Consider the following 10,317-nt stretch of genomic DNA (forward strand, 5'->3'; position numbering starts at 1 on the left):
GTTTAAGGATTCATACTTGTGAATGAATGGTTGAGTGTTCTCAAAAGAATGACTTAATCAATTAAATCACCATTAACACTTGACTAACTTTTGACTAACATTTGACTAATTCTTGTTAATATTGCTTCAATTTCAAATCATTTACTATTATGTAATTTAAATTTCAGTCATTTATCATTCATTGCCATTTACATTTCATATAACTTGTTTATGATCATGTCATTTTCACTTTGATCATTTAAGTCATATCTTGTGATTGTGTATATATTGTTTGTGTGTTTTGTTTTTGTTTGTGGTCTTAGGACCTTAAAATACCTAATAACAAGAAAAACCCTAAAAAACATATGGTGGACTGTTGAACTTGATATGAACTTTTGGACTTAGGATTAAGCAACATTCCCTATGCTAAAAGGTGTCAATGCCAACATTTTAAGACTAAGCTATTTTGAACTGTGCATTCATCTGATACAAGCCTTGGGAATTTCTTGGGTTCATTTTCTACTTTGTCTTTGTGCTTAATTGTTATTTTGATCTTGTATCTGATGCTTTATTATAAGTTGATCACGGAATATTTCATCTGATACATTGAAAAACAATGAAGATTGCTAGCTATTGAAGTTGCTTGCTTGGATGTGCCTATCTTTATTTGATGCCTTGATCTTCATGATTTTTGGATATTGCTCATTGCTTGATTAAAGTCCAAAGGAAAATGGATTTCTATATGACATTCTTGTCTGTTGGATTGCATCCCATTGGTCAGATCTTTTCAACTCTTAACTTTTAATTTTGTGCTTAGGATAACCTCTTCATCTCCTTCCATTTCTTAAATTTCAAAATCTCTCCATCTTTTCAAAAACTTTCTTTGCTTGTAATTTCAAATTTAGACATGTTTTAATGATAAGAAACTTTGGATTTATGTCATTGAATTTTTTCAAACTTTTTCTTAAATCAATATTGTAAATAAACTTAACTATATTAACTTAAATTTCAAAAAAGACAAAAAAGAATTAACAACCCTATTCAAATTTTTGGTCTTTTAAGCCTTTTCATCTAAACTTTTGTTAAAATCAATGCACCAACTCATTTGAAATTTTTACCACGAACTATGAGGTTTTGATCCCTCATTTTTATGTTAGTACGTAGGCACAAGTCTGAAGGTCTTGTCAAACACAAAAATATAATCAATGAATTCTTTTCTCACCCCCACACTCTATTTTTCTCAAACATCTTTTATACCAAACACATATGCACGCATAAAAAAGGCTCCCTAAGAGTACCTAGGACACTTTGGGTGCTAACACCTTCTCTCTGTGTAACCAATCCCCTTACCTGTAATCTCTGGCATTTTATTAGTTTTGATTTGAAAACTTCTTATCTTTGGTTTTTGTTTGTACCTTTCCCTTTTCCCTTGGAAACAATAAAAGTGCGGTGGCGACTCTGGTTTTATTTACTTTAAGCTTATCCATAGCTTGATGGTCATGAATTTACCGCTACAAAAATTAAGTGGCGACTCTGTTGGGGAGTAGTCCCCAATGGGTTTAGCCTGCCTTTTTATGTGTATATATATGTATATTTGATGTTTGTACATTTTCTGTGTGATATAATCTGTCTGTTATGCTTGGTGATCTTTGTGTGGTGAGATAAGTTCTAACCCAAACTTGAGTGCAATTAAGATAGGAGGATGGTATAGTCATGTTCAACTTGTGTGGAGTAGTCCTTAACAAGTTGGCTTGAGACCCGTCTACTTAGTGGATACCTCTTTGGAGTTACTGATGTCACACAAGTTATTTGTGGATATGCATTACTTTATCTGATTTAGGGTCCGAGAAGCTGAAGACCGTATAACATTTAACCCAACTTGGCCTATTTAGGAGGTAGTGCAAAGACTGTTCAGGTGTAGACTTGATCACAGTTGTTACGCGATACTACACTCAGACGAGTTTCTCTTGAGAATATTATGGGTTGATGAGTCAGTCATCCTAACATATAATATCCTATAGATAGGATTAAGACTCTAGGAACTTTTTAGAACGTGATTTATAGGTTTTTGTCCTTAGCACACTCCTTTGAGATGGTTCTTAACCTGACTCAATACTCGTGACTCACAACAAACCCTTTGATTCTCGCTTGATCCAATAAAGTCTCATCAATAACAGTGGAGCTTGAGTGTTGATAAGGTGAAAACCATAATCCACCAAAATGTATGATTGATCTTGATGATGACTTGATCCATCCCTTGACCTTTGTTTGTGTTTGCCTTGTGTGTAATTTTTGCATTCATGCATACATGCGCATCATGACATTTATCACAGAAAAATAAATTTCAAGGAACTAAGGTCCTGTTTGCAAATATTTTCAGACCATGGATTATGGATGAAGGAACACTAAGAAGTACAATTTCAGATGTCCTGATTTGAAAGAGCTAAGGAAGTTGTCATCCTTTGTATTAGATTCCTTGGACTTCAAGCAACATCATGGGAAGCTTTTGTCTATATTATCTGCTGATGTGGTTAAAGGACTTCTGAGTGTTTTGGTTCAGTTCTACGATCCTCTCTATCGGTGCTTCACTTTTCTCGATTATCAGCTTGTACGTACATTAGAGGAGTATGTCCATCTCTTGGGAATACCTGTATCTGACAAAGTACCTTTTAATGGATTGAAGGAGATTCCCAAATCTCATGTTATAGATGAAGCTCTTCATCTAAAGAAATATGAAGTTAATGCTCATTTGGTGAAGAAATGAGGTATTCTTGGGTTGACTTATGGGTTCCTCATTGGTAAAGCTATTGTATTTGCTCAAGCCGGTAGTATAAATGTTTTTGAAGCCATCTTTGTATTGCTCATCTATGGTCTAGCTTTGTTCCCTAACATTGATGATTTTGTTGATGTTAACTCTATTAGAATCTTCTTGATTGGGAATCATGTTCCGACTCTGTTGGGTGACATGTATTTCTTTTTCATTTGGGGAATTCTAAAGGTGGTGGGACAATTGTGTGTTGTGTTCCTCTTTTGTACAAGTGGTTTATTTCGCAATTACCTTAGATGCCTGCTTTTTTGGAGAACAAGCAATGTCTACGGTGGTCTCAGAGACTTATGTCTCTCACTAATGATGATATTGTTTGGTATGATTCTGCACTTAGTAGTATGGACATTATTGATAATTGTGGTGAATTCTCTAATGTGTCTCTCATTGGTACACAAGGAGGAATCAACTACAACCCTGCTTTGGCTCGTCGTCAACTTGGGTTCCCCTTGAGAGATAAACCTAATAACACTCAGTTGGAAGGCCTATTTTATTAAGAGGGTAAAGATCTCCAACATTTGAAGCAGAGGATGATACATACTTGACATAATGTGCATAAGAAAGGAAGATCCGAGCTTGGTCCACGTAACTGTGTGGCTTTGAAAGCTTACAATATTTGGGTGAAGAAGAGAGCTCTAGATCTGAAGATGTTGTACGCTTGTGAAAGACCTATGTCTTTGGTTATGGCTGAGCCATCAACTCTCTCTAACCAAGATATAGAGGAGTTGGAAGACACACTCACCAAGATGAAGCAAGATAAAGATATGTGGGAAGAACGGTTCCATGCTTTGAGCCGAAAGCATGACGAGTTGCAGCTTGAGTCGAAAGATAAAGACGTACTTATTGAGATTCTTGAAGATCGTGCAATGAAGAGACAGAGAGAACCAGAGGGTCTATCTTCCTCTAGTATGCCTCAGCCTTCCGGTGCTTGAAAGAAGATTGTTGATCAGCTAGTTCTTGAGAAGGCTCAGATAAAGACATCCTTTGTGTCCGAGATTCAACGCATCCGAAGGAAGTATGCACCCATAGCCAAGTCATCTGACGCAGTTGCTAAGGATCCTTAGGATGATAGTTTCCTTTTCTCTTGTATTTGTATTTTGGTTTCTGAAATTGTACTAAGTGTAATCCTTCCAATTTTTATGAATAAAAAGAGATTTGTTGGTCAATCAAAATGTTATTATTGTTATTATTTGAATATATATTTGAAAATGAGACTTCATATATTCCTTGAAATTAAAAAAAAACAATAAAAAACATTGCATTTCATGCATCATTTGCATAACAAGTTTTTGTCGCCAAATGTCTTATTTGTTCTTCTTCTGTGCATCAACCAAGCTGACTCACCGCTATAATACTCGCGCTAATCAACCGAAGAGAATGGATCATCTAGAGCAAAAGAACCGATATCTAAAGGATGAGATTGTCAGGCTTACAAGGCTGATGGAATCTGTGATTGCTGCCCAGAATCAGTCATCACCAACTTCTGCAACTCCTCCTCCTCCTCAGAGGACTGTCATTTTTGAGGTTGATACCTCAACTGTTCCTATTGTTGCTGCCAGTCAATCTATTCCTTCAATGCCTTCTGGATTTCCTTGGGGAATGCCGTCAAATTTTATGCCAGAAGGGTATGCACCCACCTTTGTTTCTCTGCCAGCATCTAGCCCAATCATGTTAGTGCCACCTCTGGTTGTTCACACTCTTCCTCGTGTTGAGGAAACTATCAACCACTCTAAGTCGTCTGAGGGTCCAGATATATATGAGAAGATGGATAAGATGAAAGATCAATTCCTCGAGTTGCGCAAAAAGTTGAAGACTCTAAGAGGGAAAGACTTGTTTGGGAAGAGTGTTGTTGAACTCTGCTTGGTCCCCAATGTTAAGATCCCAGTGAAATTCAAGGTCCTAGACTTTGAAAAATATAAAGGGAATACTTTACCGCTAAGCCATCTTGTGTTGTATGCCAAGAAAATGTTTATTCAGACTGATAATGATTAGTTGTTGATTCACTATTTCCAAGATAATTTAACTAGAGTTGTCTTGAGGTGTACATGGGTCTGAACAGTGCAAGCATTCATACTTTCAATGACTTAGGCGAGGCCTTTGTCGAGCAGTATAAGTAAAATATGGATATGGTGCATGATAGAGACTAGTTGAGGTCTATGTCTCAGAAGAATAAAGAGACATTCAAAGAATATGCCCAGAGATGGAGAGAATTGGTTGCTCATATAAGTCCACCTCTTGAAGAGAAGGAAATGAGAAAAATCTTCTTGAAGACGCTGAGTTCATTTTATTACTAACGTATGATTGCGAGTGCCCCTAATGACTTTTCCGAAATGGTAAACATGTGGATGAGGCTAGAAGAAGGAGTCCATGAAGGACGCTTGTCTAAGGAAGAAGCACCAGCCAGCAAGAAGTATGGTGGGAGTTTCTCCAAGAGGAAGGAAGGAGAAAATAATTCAGTATCAATGGGGAGGCAGAGGAGGCCTCATGTCAGAAAGAGTTCTCAACCCCATCAACATCAGCACCAAGTCTCTTTAGTAATTCCAGTTTTTTCCAACAACTCTAATCAATCAATTCCAATTCAGCAACAACAACATCAGCAACAACCGCAACAAAGAACCAACTCACTACGCCAAAATAAGGGAAAAGAGGGCGCTTATTTTGGCCTATAACAACGCTTTTAAGCGCCCTCTAAAGTGGCGCTGGCATAGGTAAAGACAGCGCTTTGTGTTTCCTGGAGAAAGCGCTCTCTAAAGTGGCCCTTTAAGGGCCATATTATAGTGCGCTTTCAGAAAAAAGCGCCCTCTGGAGTGGTCCATAAAGGGCCACCTTAGAGGGCGTTTTCTGGAAAAAGCGCCCTCTAAAGTTGTCAATGTAAAGTGTTTAGAGGGCGCTTCCTACAGAAAGCGCCCTCTAAAGTGTTAGTTATTTTAAAAAAAAATTGTTTGAAAAACAGTGGGTATTTAATTGGGAACCTGTGCATGCTGCAAAAGTGTAAAATTCATATTGATTTCATCCTTTAATCCAATGTTATACACCATTAATCCATTGATATATACAACATGAATCCATTTATATACAACATTTATCCTCCATATATACAACATTAATATATTGATATTCATGCATGTACAACAACATTCCATACATATATGTACAACAACTACAACCTATATGATTCTTTGATCAATAATGAATTGACACAATTCATCCTTCATTTCATCCAAATGAGCTCTTGAGTAAGATTTGTATTCGTCAAAGTACTACAATTAAGAGAATAAAACATATTCATGATTTAGTAACAAATTAGATGAAATATCCGATAATATTAAAATAAACCCTAATTAAGTTATTATTCCATACCATTTTTGGGATGTCTATACGATTCAACGCAATGATATCTCTCATAAATCTCAATACAAAAAATCCGCAATCGACCGAATTGTTTTGCTGAGGACACTACACAGAAAAACAAACAATATATATATATATATATATATATATATATATATATATATATATATATATATATATATATATATTTAATTTCTTACAAACACTATTATAAGCAAAAAAACAAACACTATTATAAGCAAAAATAAGAAACTTAATATATACCTGAACTCTGACCCAGGTAATGTCCTTCCTATTACGATAATTCTTTTTCGATCTAAATTTTAATATTGCCCTAACAAAATAAAAACGTATATTGAGATCAATCTGACAAACATAATTAAATATACAAATACACACGAATATTTAGGGGAATTTCACTTACGCGTCAACCGTCTTCTTCATACTCGGATATTTACTCCAATCACCCGATAACGAATCGAGATAATACACCATTAGTCTCGAAAGATCGATAGCAACCAACATCCAGTGACCACTGTAAAATAAAACAAAAATTTAGATGCATGAAAATTTTCTACGTAAAAGATATACATAGATTAGAATGAAATTATTAGAAAGAAAATCTAACCCGTTGCCAGAATTAAACGGTAAAAAATACAAACTGGGTGTAGTATTATCGCCGGCTGCCATGAATCTATCGACTAGTTCATTCTTTACGGATGTTGGATTTTTCGTTATTAACGTTGTGTTGATACGGGAAGCAGCAATAAAATTGAATCGGTTACACAATTCAGTTCCCCGCATCAATGTGTCATACATATACCTTAAATAGAAACATAATAAACATTAGACTACTCATTGAAATGTGTAAATAAATTGTTCAACTAAGTAAATAATAGATTGATCGGAGTACCATATGTATGTATGAATGACAGCGATGCCCAATTCTTCGTGTTCAAAAAGTTGTTGCATGTCCTCCTTTACAATTATTTCGGAATGAGCAATTCCGAAAACACCTTCATCAATATCTACACTACGGATGGCGCCGTGCATAATATCTGACTCTTCCACCATTTTCTCAAGACGCATCATAATTTGAGATTTTGTCCCGGACGTCGTTGGAATATCCTTACCAGCTTTTTTCAACTTTCGACCGGGAACCTAAAAATTCATATAAATTAAATCATGACTTTTTGTGATGCAACAGAATCGTTGCGTATATAATTCAATGGGTATATATATTTGTACCTCTTTTTGAGATGCAACCGACTCGATGCGTCTTGAAATCCCTTTACCAGCTTTATGTGTGGGTCTTGTAGGAGTCTAACATTACCATGTAATAAGGATTGATTAAATATCATAATTGTAGCTGAATTGAAATGTGAATACTAAATATTCATAATCATTTAGAACATATATACCTCGGCATCTGGGAAAATTAGATCTGACGGCCATCCAACAAAGGATCCGACTGCATCTCGCATCAACGTTGTCTCTGAAACAACGTCAGGTAATGGTAGAAGCGCGTCCGTATCTAATACAAGGTCAACCGAAACTTTCATATATCCCACCGGGAGGGGATTATGGTGAAGTAATTCACCCGAAGTGTTGTGCACTTTTCCCTTTCCAACCATGCGATAAGTTGGTGACGATAGATACAGCTGACAAGGTGTAATGCCCTAAACCAATAATAAATATTATTGTTAACGTGTATATGTGTCAAGTAAAAAAGTGCTATTTTAATTTCATAATAACATATATAATTACCTCAGGAAATTTCGGTTGACAATTGATACTAGCTCGGTCACTAGTATCTTTTGCCTCGGAACCGCACCTTTCCTCTCTATACCTTGCATTCTCCTTTTGCAGTTCGAGTACTTGTGCCCTTAACTCCGCCAAGGTCTCCATCACCTCTTTGTTGGTAGGATTTTTTGTTTTTGGTTTTTTATAAAATGACGATGGAGTCACACCAAAACCCTTACCCCTCACACGACCGGAATACTCAGGAACATTTAGTACTCGACTAAGTACGCTCCTGCAATCCTGGACCTCGGTTGAAGGTAAGGTTTGGGATAAAGTCTCCTGAAATATTATTAGAGGAGATTAAAAATGAATTATATGTCTAACAAAATTTTCTATATAATTAAAGAAATAATGTTACATATACTTACACATTCGTCATAAACATTTTGAACCGCTTCAACGACAGCCCCATCCTTCCCAACCCGAGCAGCCTTTCACAATACGTGCTCCGGAAGAGATGTTGCGTCACTTTTCTCCTCGGCTAGCTACACATTGAATCAGATTATAAGATCATCAATTATAACATATTGTGACAATGTATAAGCTCATAGCATTTGAATATACTCACAATTTTTTGTTGTAACCGTGCATATCCCGTACGCCCTTTTTTGTACGGATATACGGGTTTTGATGCCCTTTTCCGATTTTTGTCGCTTACTTCCTGGATAAAAAAGTTTAAGGCATATCAGAACCAAGTAACTTAACAATTGTATAATACCATAATTAATAGACATTACATGGAATTTTTCGTTTCTTCGTTTGGCGACAAAGTTATCCCATTCTTCGGCTGAAATAATCTCCGCATACTTCATTGGCCGTTCTGCTTCAACAAATTTTCCTTCCTCATCCTTGAGAAATTTGTTGGACAAAAAGGATCGAAATCCTCGGAGTCTTTTTCCGGCCAATTGAATACAATATTTTTGCCGGCTTTCATCGATGTGAAAGGATCTCTAAAAAACATACACATGGAGTGTGTTATCATAAGTAATATTATAACAATATATGGTCAACAAATAGCCAACAAAAAAAACATATAACAATATATGGTAAGTACCTGTATCTCGGACCATATTTTTTCTTTGCCAACCTTCAATTCCGGACTTCTCCAATTATCACATGTAATCGGAATATGTTGTCGAACAAGGAAACCAATGTAACTTGCCAACATTGAACCGTTAGGCTCAATTAGTTGGTCTTCAGCACTCCAATGTACTTCGAATTTTTCACCCTTGTCTCTTGCACGAATGATTGACTTCATAACAGTCAATCCTCGTTTGATTTCTTTTTTAACATTGTTACGTGATCCACTCACGTCATGGGTATCGTCTTGGTTACTAGCCATTTTATCTGTAATATAGAAATGATTCAATAAGACCCAAGTAAGACAATGACCATATTCGTGAAGCTACACAAAAAACACATTCATATACCTTCCATTTCTCTCATGTTACAACAATCTAAACTCTCTCTTTTTTTCATCATTATTGAATACAAACTCACACACACCTACTGCATACAAAAGACCAATGCAAACTTATGGTGTTTGGAACATGAACAAACTTGCATCCATAATCATCAAACTTCCAAGCACAAGCTCAAACACACTCCAAATGACATCAGTTTTCAATCAGAAATAAAAAACCTTACAACAAGGTGCTCATGAACACCATATAATGCTCGTTTGCCCTAAACAACATTAATCAACATAATGCACAAAATGTAAAACTCAGTTTAGAAAATGCCCTAATCAAACACCTGAAAATACAAACTATTGAGAGAAATACCTTCAAGGTGACGGTAACGATGGAGAAGAAAGTGAACAGCGACGGTGGACGCAGATAACTCAGTGAACGTGAACGCAGCAGCAGAAAAAGGTGACGGCAACGACGACGGTGAGGGAGGGAGAACGAACGGAGGACGAGAGTAATCGCAGTAGAGAGTAATCGCAGTAGAGAGAAAACCCAGTTACGTAAACGAAATAGCATATAAAGAGGGAAAATAAAGAGACATGCAATATATGTTATAATTTTAATGTTTACTAAAGGGGACCTTAGAGGGCGCTTGTGTAAAAAAAGCGCCCTCTAAAGGGGGCCTAAGAGGGCGCTTCTAAAAGCGCTCTCTAAGGCTTTCCAAAAGCGCCTTATAAACTGGAAATGTACATGGACTTAGAGAGCGCTTTTTTAAAAGCGCCCTCTAAGGGTACCCTTAGAGGGCGCTTTCATAAACGCGCCCTCTATTTGTGTCCCTCCATTTCCTCATTATTTTTTCGCTTCACTTTAGAGGGCACTTTGTTACAAAAGCGCCCTCTAAAGTGCGCTGTCTATTCCAGTTGTTCGCTCCTTATTTTTCTCTTCACTTTA

This window comes from Lathyrus oleraceus, chromosome 5 (genome assembly GCF_024323335.1).
Source record: "Lathyrus oleraceus cultivar Zhongwan6 chromosome 5, CAAS_Psat_ZW6_1.0, whole genome shotgun sequence".
Lineage (NCBI taxonomy): Eukaryota > Viridiplantae > Streptophyta > Magnoliopsida > Fabales > Fabaceae > Lathyrus > Lathyrus oleraceus.